This window comes from Carassius gibelio, chromosome A19 (genome assembly GCF_023724105.1).
Source record: "Carassius gibelio isolate Cgi1373 ecotype wild population from Czech Republic chromosome A19, carGib1.2-hapl.c, whole genome shotgun sequence".
Taxonomy (NCBI): Eukaryota; Metazoa; Chordata; class Actinopteri; order Cypriniformes; family Cyprinidae; genus Carassius; species Carassius gibelio.
The window spans coordinates 2255001-2271298 of NC_068389.1; the positions used below are offsets into that span (position 1 = coordinate 2255001).

Here is a 16298-nt window from a genome sequence, read left to right on the forward strand (position 1 = left end):
TTTGGATATTTTTCACGAATTATATAATAATCTTGCAAAAAAAAAAAAAAAAAGAGTCAATGCCCGATCTCTGAATTTTAGCAGGTTTAGGTCTAGTTAGTACTTGGATGAGAGACCGCCAAGGAATACCAGGTGCTTTAAGCTTTTGGAATTTTTTCACTTAGTATATAATAAATTTGGCAAAAAATAGAGTCAATGCCCGATCTCTGAATATAAGCAGGTTTGGGCCAGGTTAGTACATGGATGGGAGACTGCCTGGGAATACCAGGTGCTTTAAATTTTTGGATATTTTTCACGAATTATATAATAATCTTGCAAAAAAAAAAAAAAAGAAGTCAATGCCCGATCTCTGAATCTTAGCAGGTTAAGGTCTGGTTAGTACTTGAATGATAGACCGCCAAGGAATACCAGGTGCTTTAAGCTTTTGGAATTTTTTCACTTAGTATATAATAAATTTGGCAAAAAATAGAGTCAATGCCCGATCTCTGAATATAAGCAGGTTTGGGCCAGGTTAGTACTTGGATGAGAGACCGCCTAGGAATACCAGGTGCTTTAAGCTTTTGGGGTTTCTTTCCTACTTTTATAATGTACTGGCGAGTAGATTGGCTGATCTTTAAATAGCCTTCTCTTTGCAGCAGTCTTCGCTTATGGCCATACCAGCCTGGCTATGCCCGATCTTGTCTGATCTCGGAAGCTAAGCAGGTTTGGGCCTGGTTAGTGCCTGGATGGGAGACCGCCTGGGAATGCCAGGTACTCTAATCTATTTTGAAATTTTTCACTTAGTATATAATAATTTTGCCAAAAAATAGAGTCAATGCCCGATCTCTGAATATAAGCAGGTTTGCGCCAGGTTAGTACATGGATGGGAGACTGCCTGGGAAAATCAGGTGCTTTAAATTTTTGGATATTTTTCACGAATTATATAATAATCTTGCAAAAAAAAAAAAAAAAGAGTCAATGCCCGATCTCTGAATCTTAGCAGGTTTAGGTCTGGTTAGTACTTGGATGAGAGACCGCCAAGGAATACCAAGTGCTTTAAGCTTTTGGAATTTTTTCACTTAGTATATAATAAATTTGGCAAAAAATAGAGTCAATGCCCGATCTCTGAATATAAGCAGGTTTGGGCCAGGTTAGTACATGGATGGGAGACTGCCTGGGAATACCAGGTGCTTTAAATTTTTGGATATTTTTCACGAATTATATAATAATCTTGCAAAAAAAAAAAAAAGAAGTCAATGCCCGATCTCTGAATCTTAGCAGGTTAAGGTCTGGTTAGTACTTGAATGATAGACCGCCAAGGAATACCAGGTGCTTTAAGCTTTTGGAATTTTTTCACTTAGTATATAATAAATTTGGCAAAAAATAGAGTCAATGCCCGATCTCTGAATATAAGCAGGTTTGGGCCAGGTTAGTACTTGGATGAGAGACCGCCTAGGAATACCAGGTGCTTTAAGCTTTTGGGGTTTCTTTCCTACTTTTATAATGTACTGGTGAGTAGATTGGCTGATCTTTAAATAGCCTTCTCTTTGCAGCAGTCTTCGCTTATGGCCATACCAGCCTGGCTATGCCCGACCTTGTCTGATCTTGGAAGCTAAGCAGGTTTGGGCCTGGTTAGTGCCTGGATGGGAGACCGCCTGGGAATGCCAGGTACTCTAAGCTATTTTGAAATTTTTCACTTAGTATATAATAATTTTGCCAAAAAATAGAGTCAATGCCCGATCTCTGAATATAAGCAGGTTTGCGCCAGGTTAGTACATGGATGGGAGACTGCCTGGGAATATCAGGTGCTTTAAATTTTTGGATATTTTTCACGAATTATATAATAATCTTGCAAAAAAAAAAAAAAAAAAAAAAAGAGTCAATGCCCGATCTCTGAATCTTAGCAGGTTTAGGTCTGGTTAGTACTTGGATGAGAGACCGCCAAGGAATACCAGGTGCTTTAAGCTTTTGGAATTTTTTCACTTAGTATATAATAAATTTGGCAAAAAATAGAGTCAGTGCCCGATCTCTGAATATAAGCAGGTTTGGGCCAGGTTAGTACATGGATGGGAGACTGCCTGGGAATACCAGGTGCTTTAAATTTTTGGATATTTTTAACAAATTATATAATAATCTTGCAAAAAAAAAAAAAAAAGAAGAAGTCAATGCCCGATATCTGAATCTTAGCAGTTTAAGGTCTGGTTAGTACTTGAATGATAGACCGCCAAGGAATACCAGGTGCTTTAAGCTTTTGGAATTTTTTCACTTAGTATATAATAAATTTGGCAAAAAATAGAGTCAATGCCCGATCTCTGAATATAAGCAGGTTTGGGCCAGGTTAGTACTTGGATGAGAGACCGCCTAGGAATACCAGGTGCTTTAAGCTTTTGGGGTTTCTTTCCTACTTTTATAATGTACTGGCGAGTAGATTGGCTGATCTTTAAATAGCCTTCTCTTTGCAGCAGTCTTCGCTTATGGCCATACCAGCCTGGCTATGCCCGATCTTGTCTGATCTCGTAAGCTAAGCAGGTTTGGGCCTGGTTAGTGCCTGGATGGGAGACAGCCTGGGAATACCAGGTACTGTAAGCTTTTTTGAAATTTTTCACTTAGTATATAATAATTTTGCCAAAAAATAGAGTCAATGCCCGATCTCTGAATATAAGCAGGTTTGCGCCAGGTTAGTACATGGATGGGAGACTGCCTGGGAATATCAGGTGCTTTACATTTTTGGATATTTTTCATGAATTATATAATATTCTTGCAAAAAAAAAAAAAAAAAAGAGTCAATGCCCGATCTCTGAATCTTAGCAGATTTAGGTCTGGTTAGTACTTGGATGAGAGACCGCCAAGGAATACCAGGTGCTTTAAGCTTTTGGAATTTTTTCACTTAGTATATAATAAATTTGGCAAAAAATAGACTCAATGCCTGATCTCTGAATATAAGCAGGTTTGCGCCAGGTTAGTACATGGATGGGAGACTGCCTGGGAATACCAGGTGCTTTAAATTTTTGGATATTTTTCACAAATTATATAATATTCTTGCAAAAAAAAAAAAAAAAGAGTCAATGCCCGATCTCTGAATCTTAGCAGATTTAGGTCTGGTTAGTACTTGGATGAGAGACCGCCAAGGAATACCAGGTGCTTTAAGCTTTTGGAATTTTTTCACTTAGTATATAATAAATTTGGCAAAAAATAGAGTCAATGCCCGATCTCTGAATATAAGCAGGTTTGGGCCAGGTTAGTACATGGATGGGAGACTGCCTGGGAGTACCAGGTGCTTTAAATTTTTGGATATTTTTCACGAATTATATAATATTCTTGCAAAAAAAAAAAAAAGAAGAAGTCAATGCCCGATCTCTGAATCTTAGCAGGTTAAGGTCTGGTTAGTACTTGAATGATAGACCGCCAAGGAATACCAGGTGCTTTAAGCTTTTGGATTTTTTTCACTTAGTATATAATAAATTTGGCAAAAAATAGAGTCAATGCCCGATCTCTGAATATAAGCAGGTTTGGGCCAGGTTAGTACTTGGATGAGAGACCGCCTAGGAATACCAGGTGCTTTAAGCTTTTGCGGTTTCTTTCCTACTTTTATAATGTACTGGCGAGTAGATTGGCTGATCTTTAAATAGCCTTCTCTTTGCAGCAGTCTTCGCTTATGGCCATACCAGCCTGGCTATGCCCGACCTTGTCTGATCTTGGAAGCTAAGCAGGTTTGGGCCTGGTTAGTGCCTGGATGGGAGACCGCCTGGGAATGCCAGGTACTCTAAGCTATTTTGAAATTTTTCACTTAGTATATAATAATTTTGCCAAAAAATAGAGTCAATGCCCGATCTCTGAATATAAGCAGGTTTGCGCCAGGTTAGTACATGGATGGGAGACTGCCTGGGAATATCAGGTGCTTTACATTTTTGGATATTTTTCATGAATTATATAATATTCTTGCAAAAAAAAAAAAAAAAAAGAGTCAATGCCCGATCTCTGAATCTTAGCAGATTTAGGTCTGGTTAGTACTTGGATGAGAGACCGCCAAGGAATACCAGGTGCTTTAAGCTTTTGGAATTTTTTCACTTAGTATATAATAAATTTGGCAAAAAATAGACTCAATGCCTGATCTCTGAATATAAGCAGGTTTGCGCCAGGTTAGTACATGGATGGGAGACTGCCTGGGAATACCAGGTGCTTTAAATTTTTGGATATTTTTCACAAATTATATAATATTCTTGCAAAAAAAAAAAAAAAAGAGTCAATGCCCGATCTCTGAATCTTAGCAGATTTAGGTCTGGTTAGTACTTGGATGAGAGACCGCCAATGAATACCAGGTGCTTTAAGCTTTTGGAATTTTTTCACTTAGTATATAATAAATTTGGCAAAAAATAGAGTCAATGCCCGATCTCTGAATATAAGCAGGTTTGGGCCAGGTTAGTACATGGATGGGAGACTGCCTGGGAGTACCAGGTGCTTTAAATTTTTGGATATTTTTCACGAATTATATAATATTCTTGCAAAAAAAAAAAAAAGAAGAAGTCAATGCCCGATCTCTGAATCTTAGCAGGTTAAGGTCTGGTTAGTACTTGAATGATAGACCGCCAAGGAATACCAGGTGCTTTAAGCTTTTGGATTTTTTTCACTTAGTATATAATAAATTTGGCAAAAAATAGAGTCAATGCCCGATCTCTGAATATAAGCAGGTTTGGGCCAGGTTAGTACTTGGATGAGAGACCGCCTAGGAATACCAGGTGCTTTAAGCTTTTGCGGTTTCTTTCCTACTTTTATAATGTACTGGCGAGTAGATTGGCTGATCTTTAAATAGCCTTCTCTTTGCAGCAGTCTTCGCTTATGGCCATACCAGCCTGGCTATGCCCGACCTTGTCTGATCTTGGAAGCTAAGCAGGTTTGGGCCTGGTTAGTGCCTGGATGGGAGACCGCCTGGGAATGCCAGGTACTCTAAGCTATTTTGAAATTTTTCACTTAGTATATAATAATTTTGCCAAAAAATAGAGTCAATGCCCGATCTCTGAATATAAGCAGGTTTGCGCCAGGTTAGTACATGGATGGGAGACTGCCTGGGAATATCAGGTGCTTTAAATTTTTGGATATTTTTCACGAATTATATAATAATCTTGCAAAAAAAAAAAAAAAAAAAAAAAGAGTCAATGCCCGATCTCTGAATCTTAGCAGGTTTAGGTCTGGTTAGTACTTGGATGAGAGACCGCCAAGGAATACCAGGTGCTTTAAGCTTTTGGAATTTTTTCACTTAGTATATAATAAATTTGGCAAAAAATAGAGTCAGTGCCCGATCTCTGAATATAAGCAGGTTTGGGCCAGGTTAGTACATGGATGGGAGACTGCCTGGGAATACCAGGTGCTTTAAATTTTTGGATATTTTTAACAAATTATATAATAATCATGCAAAAAAAAAAAAAAAAAGAAGAAGTCAATGCCCGATCTCTGAATCTTAGCAGTTTAAGGTCTGGTTAGTACTTGAATGATAGACCGCCAAGGAATACCAGGTGCTTTAAGCTTTTGGAATTTTTTCACTTAGTATATAATAAATTTGCCAAAAAATAGAGTCAATGCCCAATCTCTGAATATAAGCAGGTTTGGGCCAGGTTAGTACTTGGATGAGAGACCGCCTAGGAATACCAGGTGCTTTAAGCTTTTGGGGTTTCTTTCCTACTTTTATAATGTACTGGCGAGTAGATTGGCTGATCTTTAAATAGCCTTCTCTTTGCAGCAGTCTTCGCTTATGGCCATACCAGCCTGGCTATGCCCGATCTTGTCTGATCTCGTAAGCTAAGCAGGTTTGGGCCTGGTTAGTGCCTGGATGGGAGACAGCCTGGGAATACCAGGTACTGTAAGCTTTTTTGAAAATTTTCACTTAGTATATAATAATTTTGCCAAAAAATAGAGTCAATGCCCGATCTCTGAATATAAGCAGGTTTGCGCCAGGTTAGTACATGGATGGGAGACTGCCTGGGAATATCAGGTGCTTTACATTTTTGGATATTTTTCATGAATTATATAATATTCTTGCAAAAAAAAAAAAAAAAAAAGAGTCAATGCCCGATCTCTGAATCTTAGCAGATTTAGGTCTGGTTAGTACTTGGATGAGAGACCGCCAAGGAATACCAGGTGCTTTAAGCTTTTGGAATTTTTTCACTTAGTATATAATAAATTTGGCAAAAAATAGACTCAATGCCGGATCTCTGAATATAAGCAGGTTTGGGCCAGGTTAGTACATGGATGGGAGACTGCCTGGGAATACCAGGTGCTTTAAATTTTTGGATATTTTTCACAAATTATATAATAATCTTGCAAAAAAAAAAAAAAAAAAAGAGTCAATGCCCGATCTCTGAATTTTAGCAGGTTTAGGTCTAGTTAGTACTTGGATGAGAGACCGCCAAGGAATACCAGGTGCTTTAAGCTTTTGGAATTTTTTCACTTAGTATATAATAAATTTGGCAAAAAATAAAGTCAATGCCCGATCTCTGAATATAAGCAGGTTTGGGCCAGGTTAGTACATGGATGGGAGACTGCCTGGGAATACCAGGTGCTTTAAATTTTTGGATTTTTTTCACGAATTATATAATAATCTTGCAAAAAAAAAAAAAAAAGAAGAAGTCAATGCCCGATCTCTGAATCTTAGCAGGTTAAGGTCTGGTTAGTACTTGAATGATAGACCGCCAAGGAATACCAGGTGCTTTAAGCTTTTGGAATTTTTTCACTTAGTATATAATAAATTTGGCAAAAAATAGAGTCAATGCCCGATCTCTGAATATAAGCAGGTTTGGGCCAGGTTAGTACTTGGATGAGAGACCGCCTAGGAACACCAGGTGCTTTAAGCTTTTGGGGTTTCTTTCCTACTTTTATAATGTACTGGCGAGTAGATTGGCTGATCTTTAAATAGCCTTCTCTTTGCAGCAGTCTTCGCTTATGGCCATACCAGCCTGGCTATGCCCGATCTTGTCTGATCTCGGAAGCTAAGCAGGTTTGGGCCTGGTTAGTGCCTGGATGGGAGACCGCCTGGGAATGCCAGGTACTCTAAGCTATTTTGAAATTTTTCACTTAGTATATAATAATTTTGCCAAAAAATAGAGTCAATGCCCGATCTCTGAATATAAGCAGGTTTGCGCCAGGTAAGTACATGGATGGGAGACTGCCTGGGAATATCAGGTGCTTTACATTTTTGGATATTTTTCATGAATTATATAATATTCTTGCAAAAAAAAAAAAAAAAAAAAGAGTCAATGCCCGATCTCTGAATCTTAGCAGGTTTAGGTCTGGTTAGTACTTGGATGAGAGACCGCCAAGGAATACCAGGTGCTTTAAGCTTTTGGAATTTTTTCACTTAGTATATAATAAATTTGGCAAAAAATAGACTCAATGCCTGATCTCTGAATATAAGCAGGTTTGGGCCAGGTTAGTACATGGATGGGAGACTGCCTGGGAATACCAGGTGCTTTAAATTTTTGGATTTTTTTCACAAATTATATAATAATCTTGCAAAAAAAAAAAAAAAAAGAGTCAATGCCCGATCTCTGAATTTTAGCAGGTTTAGGTCTAGTTAGTACTTGGATGAGAGACCGCCAAGGAATACCAGGTGCTTTAAGCTTTTGGAATTTTTTCACTTAGTATATAATAAATTTGGCAAAAAATAGAGTCAATGCCCGATCTCTGAATATAAGCAGGTTTGGGCCAGGTTAGTACATGGATGGGAGACTGCCTGGGAATACCAGGTGCTTTAAATTTTTGGATATTTTTCACGAATTATATCATAATCTTGCAAAAAAAAAAAAAAAAAGAAGTCAATGCCCGATCTCTGAATCTTAGCAGGTTAAGGTCTGGTTAGTACTTGAATGATAGACCGCCAAGGAATACCAGGTGCTTTAAGCTTTTGGAATTTTTTCACTTAGTATATAATAAATTTGGCAAAAAATAGAGTCAATGCCCGATCTCTGAATATAAGCAGGTTTGGGCCAGGTTAGTACTTGGATGAGAGACCGCTTGGGAATGCCAGGTACTCTAAGCTATTTTGAAATTTTTCACTTAGTATATAATAATTTTGCCAAAAAATAGAGTCAATGCCCGATCTCTGAATATAAGCAGGTTTGCGCCAGGTTAGTACATGGATGGGAGACTGCCTGGGAATATCAGGTGCTTTAAATTTTTGGATATTTTTCACGAATTATATAATAATCTTGCAAAAAAAAAAAAAAAAAAAAAGAGAGTCAATGCCCGATCTCTGAATCTTAGCAGGTTTAGGTCTGGTTAGTACTTGGATGAGAGACCGCCAAAGAATACCAGGTGCTTTAAGCTTTTGGAATTTATTCACTTAGTATATAATAAATTTGGCAAAATATAAAGTCAATGCCCGATCTCTGAATATAAGCAGGTTTGGGCCAGGTTAGTACATGGATGGGAGACTGCCTGGGAATACCAGGTGCTTTAAATTTTTGGATATTTTTCACGAATTATATAATAATCTTGCAAAAAAAAAAAAAAAAAGAGTCAATGCCCGATCTCTGAATTTTAGCAGGTTTAGGTCTAGTTAGTACTTGGATGAGAGACCGCCAAGGAATACCAGGTGCTTTAAGCTTTTGGAATTTTTTCACTTAGTATATAATAAATTTGGCAAAAAATAGAGTCAATGCCCGATCTCTGAATATAAGCAGGTTTGGGCCAGGTTAGTACATGGATGGGAGACTGCCTGGGAATACCAGGTGCTTTAAATTTTTGGATATTTTTCACGAATTATATAATAATCTTGCAAAAAAAAAAAAAAAGAAGTCAATGCCCGATCTCTGAATCTTAGCAGGTTAAGGTCTGGTTAGTACTTGAATGATAGACCGCCAAGGAATACCAGGTGCTTTAAGCTTTTGGAATTTTTTCACTTAGTATATAATAAATTTGGCAAAAAATAGAGTCAATGCCCGATCTCTGAATATAAGCAGGTTTGGGCCAGGTTAGTACTTGGATGAGAGACCGCCTAGGAATACCAGGTGCTTTAAGCTTTTGGGGTTTCTTTCCTACTTTTATAATGTACTGGCGAGTAGATTGGCTGATCTTTAAATAGCCTTCTCTTTGCAGCAGTCTTCGCTTATGGCCATACCAGCCTGGCTATGCCCGATCTTGTCTGATCTCGGAAGCTAAGCAGGTTTGGGCCTGGTTAGTGCCTGGATGGGAGACCGCCTGGGAATGCCAGGTACTCTAATCTATTTTGAAATTTTTCACTTAGTATATAATAATTTTGCCAAAAAATAGAGTCAATGCCCGATCTCTGAATATAAGCAGGTTTGCGCCAGGTTAGTACATGGATGGGAGACTGCCTGGGAAAATCAGGTGCTTTAAATTTTTGGATATTTTTCACGAATTATATAATAATCTTGCAAAAAAAAAAAAAAAAGAGTCAATGCCCGATCTCTGAATCTTAGCAGGTTTAGGTCTGGTTAGTACTTGGATGAGAGACCGCCAAGGAATACCAAGTGCTTTAAGCTTTTGGAATTTTTTCACTTAGTATATAATAAATTTGGCAAAAAATAGAGTCAATGCCCGATCTCTGAATATAAGCAGGTTTGGGCCAGGTTAGTACATGGATGGGAGACTGCCTGGGAATACCAGGTGCTTTAAATTTTTGGATATTTTTCACGAATTATATAATAATCTTGCAAAAAAAAAAAAAAGAAGTCAATGCCCGATCTCTGAATCTTAGCAGGTTAAGGTCTGGTTAGTACTTGAATGATAGACCGCCAAGGAATACCAGGTGCTTTAAGCTTTTGGAATTTTTTCACTTAGTATATAATAAATTTGGCAAAAAATAGAGTCAATGCCCGATCTCTGAATATAAGCAGGTTTGGGCCAGGTTAGTACTTGGATGAGAGACCGCCTAGGAATACCAGGTGCTTTAAGCTTTTGGGGTTTCTTTCCTACTTTTATAATGTACTGGTGAGTAGATTGGCTGATCTTTAAATAGCCTTCTCTTTGCAGCAGTCTTCGCTTATGGCCATACCAGCCTGGCTATGCCCGACCTTGTCTGATCTTGGAAGCTAAGCAGGTTTGGGCCTGGTTAGTGCCTGGATGGGAGACCGCCTGGGAATGCCAGGTACTCTAAGCTATTTTGAAATTTTTCACTTAGTATATAATAATTTTGCCAAAAAATAGAGTCAATGCCCGATCTCTGAATATAAGCAGGTTTGCGCCAGGTTAGTACATGGATGGGAGACTGCCTGGGAATATCAGGTGCTTTAAATTTTTGGATATTTTTCACGAATTATATAATAATCTTGCAAAAAAAAAAAAAAAAAAAAAAAAGAGTCAATGCCCGATCTCTGAATCTTAGCAGGTTTAGGTCTGGTTAGTACTTGGATGAGAGACCGCCAAGGAATACCAGGTGCTTTAAGCTTTTGGAATTTTTTCACTTAGTATATAATAAATTTGGCAAAAAATAGAGTCAGTGCCCGATCTCTGAATATAAGCAGGTTTGGGCCAGGTTAGTACATGGATGGGAGACTGCCTGGGAATACCAGGTGCTTTAAATTTTTGGATATTTTTAACAAATTATATAATAATCTTGCAAAAAAAAAAAAAAAAGAAGAAGTCAATGCCCGATATCTGAATCTTAGCAGTTTAAGGTCTGGTTAGTACTTGAATGATAGACCGCCAAGGAATACCAGGTGCTTTAAGCTTTTGGAATTTTTTCACTTAGTATATAATAAATTTGGCAAAAAATAGAGTCAATGCCCGATCTCTGAATATAAGCAGGTTTGGGCCAGGTTAGTACTTGGATGAGAGACCGCCTAGGAATACCAGGTGCTTTAAGCTTTTGGGGTTTCTTTCCTACTTTTATAATGTACTGGCGAGTAGATTGGCTGATCTTTAAATAGCCTTCTCTTTGCAGCAGTCTTCGCTTATGGCCATACCAGCCTGGCTATGCCCGATCTTGTCTGATCTCGTAAGCTAAGCAGGTTTGGGCCTGGTTAGTGCCTGGATGGGAGACAGCCTGGGAATACCAGGTACTGTAAGCTTTTTTGAAATTTTTCACTTAGTATATAATAATTTTGCCAAAAAATAGAGTCAATGCCCGATCTCTGAATATAAGCAGGTTTGCGCCAGGTTAGTACATGGATGGGAGACTGCCTGGGAATATCAGGTGCTTTACATTTTTGGATATTTTTCATGAATTATATAATATTCTTGCAAAAAAAAAAAAAAAAAAGAGTCAATGCCCGATCTCTGAATCTTAGCAGATTTAGGTCTGGTTAGTACTTGGATGAGAGACCGCCAAGGAATACCAGGTGCTTTAAGCTTTTGGAATTTTTTCACTTAGTATATAATAAATTTGGCAAAAAATAGACTCAATGCCTGATCTCTGAATATAAGCAGGTTTGCGCCAGGTTAGTACATGGATGGGAGACTGCCTGGGAATACCAGGTGCTTTAAATTTTTGGATATTTTTCACAAATTATATAATATTCTTGCAAAAAAAAAAAAAAAAGAGTCAATGCCCGATCTCTGAATCTTAGCAGATTTAGGTCTGGTTAGTACTTGGATGAGAGACCGCCAAGGAATACCAGGTGCTTTAAGCTTTTGGAATTTTTTCACTTAGTATATAATAAATTTGGCAAAAAATAGAGTCAATGCCCGATCTCTGAATATAAGCAGGTTTGGGCCAGGTTAGTACATGGATGGGAGACTGCCTGGGAGTACCAGGTGCTTTAAATTTTTGGATATTTTTCACGAATTATATAATATTCTTGCAAAAAAAAAAAAAGAAGAAGTCAATGCCCGATCTCTGAATCTTAGCAGGTTAAGGTCTGGTTAGTACTTGAATGATAGACCGCCAAGGAATACCAGGTGCTTTAAGCTTTTGGATTTTTTTCACTTAGTATATAATAAATTTGGCAAAAAATAGAGTCAATGCCCGATCTCTGAATATAAGCAGGTTTGGGCCAGGTTAGTACTTGGATGAGAGACCGCCTAGGAATACCAGGTGCTTTAAGCTTTTGCGGTTTCTTTCCTACTTTTATAATGTACTGGCGAGTAGATTGGCTGATCTTTAAATAGCCTTCTCTTTGCAGCAGTCTTCGCTTATGGCCATACCAGCCTGGCTATGCCCGACCTTGTCTGATCTTGGAAGCTAAGCAGGTTTGGGCCTGGTTAGTGCCTGGATGGGAGACCGCCTGGGAATGCCAGGTACTCTAAGCTATTTTGAAATTTTTCACTTAGTATATAATAATTTTGCCAAAAAATAGAGTCAATGCCCGATCTCTGAATATAAGCAGGTTTGCGCCAGGTTAGTACATGGATGGGAGACTGCCTGGGAATATCAGGTGCTTTAAATTTTTGGATATTTTTCACGAATTATATAATAATCTTGCAAAAAAAAAAAAAAAAAAAAAAAGAGTCAATGCCCGATCTCTGAATCTTAGCAGGTTTAGGTCTGGTTAGTACTTGGATGAGAGACCGCCAAGGAATACCAGGTGCTTTAAGCTTTTGGAATTTTTTCACTTAGTATATAATAAATTTGGCAAAAAATAGAGTCAGTGCCCGATCTCTGAATATAAGCAGGTTTGGGCCAGGTTAGTACATGGATGGGAGACTGCCTGGGAATACCAGGTGCTTTAAATTTTTGGATATTTTTAACAAATTATATAATAATCATGCAAAAAAAAAAAAAAAAAGAAGAAGTCAATGCCCGATCTCTGAATCTTAGCAGTTTAAGGTCTGGTTAGTACTTGAATGATAGACCGCCAAGGAATACCAGGTGCTTTAAGCTTTTGGAATTTTTTCACTTAGTATATAATAAATTTGCCAAAAAATAGAGTCAATGCCCAATCTCTGAATATAAGCAGGTTTGGGCCAGGTTAGTACTTGGATGAGAGACCGCCTAGGAATACCAGGTGCTTTAAGCTTTTGGGGTTTCTTTCCTACTTTTATAATGTACTGGCGAGTAGATTGGCTGATCTTTAAATAGCCTTCTCTTTGCAGCAGTCTTCGCTTATGGCCATACCAGCCTGGCTATGCCCGATCTTGTCTGATCTCGTAAGCTAAGCAGGTTTGGGCCTGGTTAGTGCCTGGATGGGAGACAGCCTGGGAATACCAGGTACTGTAAGCTTTTTTGAAAATTTTCACTTAGTATATAATAATTTTGCCAAAAAATAGAGTCAATGCCCGATCTCTGAATATAAGCAGGTTTGCGCCAGGTTAGTACATGGATGGGAGACTGCCTGGGAATATCAGGTGCTTTACATTTTTGGATATTTTTCATGAATTATATAATATTCTTGCAAAAAAAAAAAAAAAAAAAGAGTCAATGCCCGATCTCTGAATCTTAGCAGATTTAGGTCTGGTTAGTACTTGGATGAGAGACCGCCAAGGAATACCAGGTGCTTTAAGCTTTTGGAAATTTTTCACTTAGTATATAATAAATTTGGCAAAAAATAGACTCAATGCCTGATCTCTGAATATAAGCAGGTTTGGGCCAGGTTAGTACATGGATGGGAGACTGCCTGGGAATACCAGGTGCTTTAAATTTTTGGATATTTTTCACAAATTATATAATAATCTTGCAAAAAAAAAAAAAAAAAAAGAGTCAATGCCCGATCTCTGAATTTTAGCAGGTTTAGGTCTAGTTAGTACTTGGATGAGAGACCGCCAAGGAATACCAGGTGCTTTAAGCTTTTGGAATTTTTTCACTTAGTATATAATAAATTTGGCAAAAAATAAAGTCAATGCCCGATCTCTGAATATAAGCAGGTTTGGGCCAGGTTAGTACATGGATGGGAGACTGCCTGGGAATACCAGGTGCTTTAAATTTTTGGATTTTTTTCACGAATTATATAATAATCTTGCAAAAAAAAAAAAAAAAGAAGAAGTCAATGCCCGATCTCTGAATCTTAGCAGGTTAAGGTCTGGTTAGTACTTGAATGATAGACCGCCAAGGAATACCAGGTGCTTTAAGCTTTTGGAATTTTTTCACTTAGTATATAATAAATTTGGCAAAAAATAGAGTCAATGCCCGATCTCTGAATATAAGCAGGTTTGGGCCAGGTTAGTACTTGGATGAGAGACCGCCTAGGAACACCAGGTGCTTTAAGCTTTTGGGGTTTCTTTCCTACTTTTATAATGTACTGGCGAGTAGATTGGCTGATCTTTAAATAGCCTTCTCTTTGCAGCAGTCTTCGCTTATGGCCATACCAGCCTGGCTATGCCCGATCTTGTCTGATCTCGGAAGCTAAGCAGGTTTGGGCCTGGTTAGTGCCTGGATGGGAGACCGCCTGGGAATGCCAGGTACTCTAAGCTATTTTGAAATTTTTCACTTAGTATATAATAATTTTGCCAAAAAATAGAGTCAATGCCCGATCTCTGAATATAAGCAGGTTTGCGCCAGGTTAGTACATGGATGGGAGACTGCCTGGGAATATCAGGTGCTTTAAATTTTTGGATATTTTTCACGAATTATATAATATTCTTGCAAAAAAAAAAAAAAAAAAAAAAGAGTCAATGCCCGATCTCTGAATCTTAGCAGGTTTAGGTCTGGTTAGTACTTGGATGAGAGACCGCCAAGGAATACCAGGTGCTTTAAGCTTTTGGAATTTTTTCACTTAGTATATAATAAATTTGGCAAAAAATAGAGTCAATGCCTGATCTCTGAATATAAGCAGGTTTGGGCCAGGTTAGTACATGGATGGGAGACTGCCTGGGAATACCAGGTGCTTTAAATTTTTGGATATTTTTCACAAATTATATAATAATCTTGCAAAAAAAAAAAAAAAAGAGTCAATGCCCGATCTCTGAATTTTAGCAGGTTTAGGTCTAGTTAGTACTTGGATGAGAGACCGCCAAGGAATACCAGGTGCTTTAAGCTTTTGGAATTTTTTCACTTAGTATATAATACATTTGGCAAAAAATAGAGTCAATGCCCGATCTCTGAATATAAGCAGGTTTGGGCCAGGTTAGTACATGGATGGGAGACTGCCTGGGAATACCAGGTGCTTTAAATTTTTGGATATTTTTCACGAATTATATAATAATCTTGCAAAAAAAAAAAAAAAAGAAGTCAATGCCCGATCTCTGAATCTTAGCAGGTTAAGGTCTGGTTAGTACTTGAATGATAGACCGCCAAGGAATACCAGGTGCTTTAAGCTTTTGGAATTTTTTCACTTAGTATATAATAAATTTGCCAAAAAATAGAGTCAATGCCCGATCTCTGAATATAAGCAGGTTTGGGCCAGGTTAGTACTTGGATGAGAGACCGCCTAGGAATACCAGGTGCTTTAAGCTTTTGGGGTTTCTTTCCTACTTTTATAATGTACTGGCGAGTAGATTGGCTGATCTTTAAATAGCCTTCTCTTTGCAGCAGTCTTCGCTTATGGCCATACCAGCCTGGCTATGCCCGATCTTGTCTGATCTAGGAAGCTAAGCAGGTTTGGGCCTGGTTAGTGCCTGGATGGGAGACCGCCTGGGAATGCCAGGTACTCTAAGCTATTTTGAAAATTTTCACTTAGTATATAATAATTTTGCCAAAAAATAGAGTCAATGCCCGATCTCTGAATATAAGCAGGTTTGCGCCAGGTTAGTACATGGATGGGAGACTGCCTGGGAATATCAGGTGCTTTACATTTTTGGATATTTTTCATGAATTATATAATATTCTTGCAAAAAAAAAAAAAAAAAAAAGAGTCAATGCCCGATCTCTGAATCTTAGCAGGTTTAGGTCTGGTTAGTACTTGGATGAGAGACCGCCAAGGAATACCAGGTGCTTTAAGCTTTTGGAATTTTTTCACTTAGTATATAATAAATTTGGCAAAAAATAGACTCAATGCCTGATCTCTGAATATAAGCAGGTTTGGGCCAGGTTAGTACATGGATGGGAGACTGCCTGGGAATACCAGGTGCTTTAAATTTTTGGATTTTTTTCACAAATTATATAATAATCTTGCAAAAAAAAAAAAAAAAAGAGTCAATGCCCGATCTCTGAATTTTAGCAGGTTTAGGTCTAGTTAGTACTTGGATGAGAGACCGCCAAGGAATACCAGGTGCTTTAAGCTTTTGGAATTTTTTCACTTAGTATATAATAAATTTGGCAAAAAATAGAGTCAATGCCCGATCTCTGAATATAAGCAGGTTTGGGCCAGGTTAGTACATGGATGGGAGACTGCCTGGGAATACCAGGTGCTTTAAATTTTTGGATATTTTTCACGAATTATATCATAATCTTGCAAAAAAAAAAAAAAAAAGAAGTCAATGCCCGATCTCTGAATCTTAGCAGGTTAAGGTCTGGTTAGTACTTGAATGATAGACCGCCAAGGAATACCAGGTGC

At 38.0% G+C, this 16298-nt stretch overlaps 14 pseudogenes; all 14 read left to right on the forward strand.

Annotated features, from left to right (window-relative positions):
• The first annotated feature begins 643 nt into the window (after positions 1–643).
• LOC127936349 (uncharacterized) lies at positions 644–762 on the forward strand (annotated as a pseudogene).
• Positions 763–1540: 778 nt separating this feature from the next.
• LOC127937303 (uncharacterized) lies at positions 1541–1659 on the forward strand (annotated as a pseudogene).
• A 790-nt stretch (positions 1660–2449) lies between these two features.
• LOC127937164 (uncharacterized) lies at positions 2450–2568 on the forward strand (annotated as a pseudogene).
• Positions 2569–3630: 1062 nt separating this feature from the next.
• LOC127937305 (uncharacterized) lies at positions 3631–3749 on the forward strand (annotated as a pseudogene).
• A 1062-nt stretch (positions 3750–4811) lies between these two features.
• Positions 4812–4930, forward strand: LOC127937306 (uncharacterized; annotated as a pseudogene).
• A 791-nt stretch (positions 4931–5721) lies between these two features.
• On the forward strand, positions 5722–5840 carry LOC127937165 (uncharacterized; annotated as a pseudogene).
• A 1068-nt stretch (positions 5841–6908) lies between these two features.
• Positions 6909–7027, forward strand: LOC127936102 (uncharacterized; annotated as a pseudogene).
• Positions 7028–9074: 2047 nt separating this feature from the next.
• LOC127936350 (uncharacterized) lies at positions 9075–9193 on the forward strand (annotated as a pseudogene).
• A 778-nt stretch (positions 9194–9971) lies between these two features.
• On the forward strand, positions 9972–10090 carry LOC127937307 (uncharacterized; annotated as a pseudogene).
• Positions 10091–10881: 791 nt separating this feature from the next.
• LOC127937166 (uncharacterized) lies at positions 10882–11000 on the forward strand (annotated as a pseudogene).
• Positions 11001–12061: 1061 nt separating this feature from the next.
• On the forward strand, positions 12062–12180 carry LOC127937308 (uncharacterized; annotated as a pseudogene).
• Positions 12181–12971: 791 nt separating this feature from the next.
• On the forward strand, positions 12972–13090 carry LOC127937167 (uncharacterized; annotated as a pseudogene).
• Positions 13091–14158: 1068 nt separating this feature from the next.
• LOC127936103 (uncharacterized) lies at positions 14159–14277 on the forward strand (annotated as a pseudogene).
• Positions 14278–15342: 1065 nt separating this feature from the next.
• Positions 15343–15461, forward strand: LOC127937203 (uncharacterized; annotated as a pseudogene).
• Positions 15462–16298: the final 837 nt, after the last annotated feature.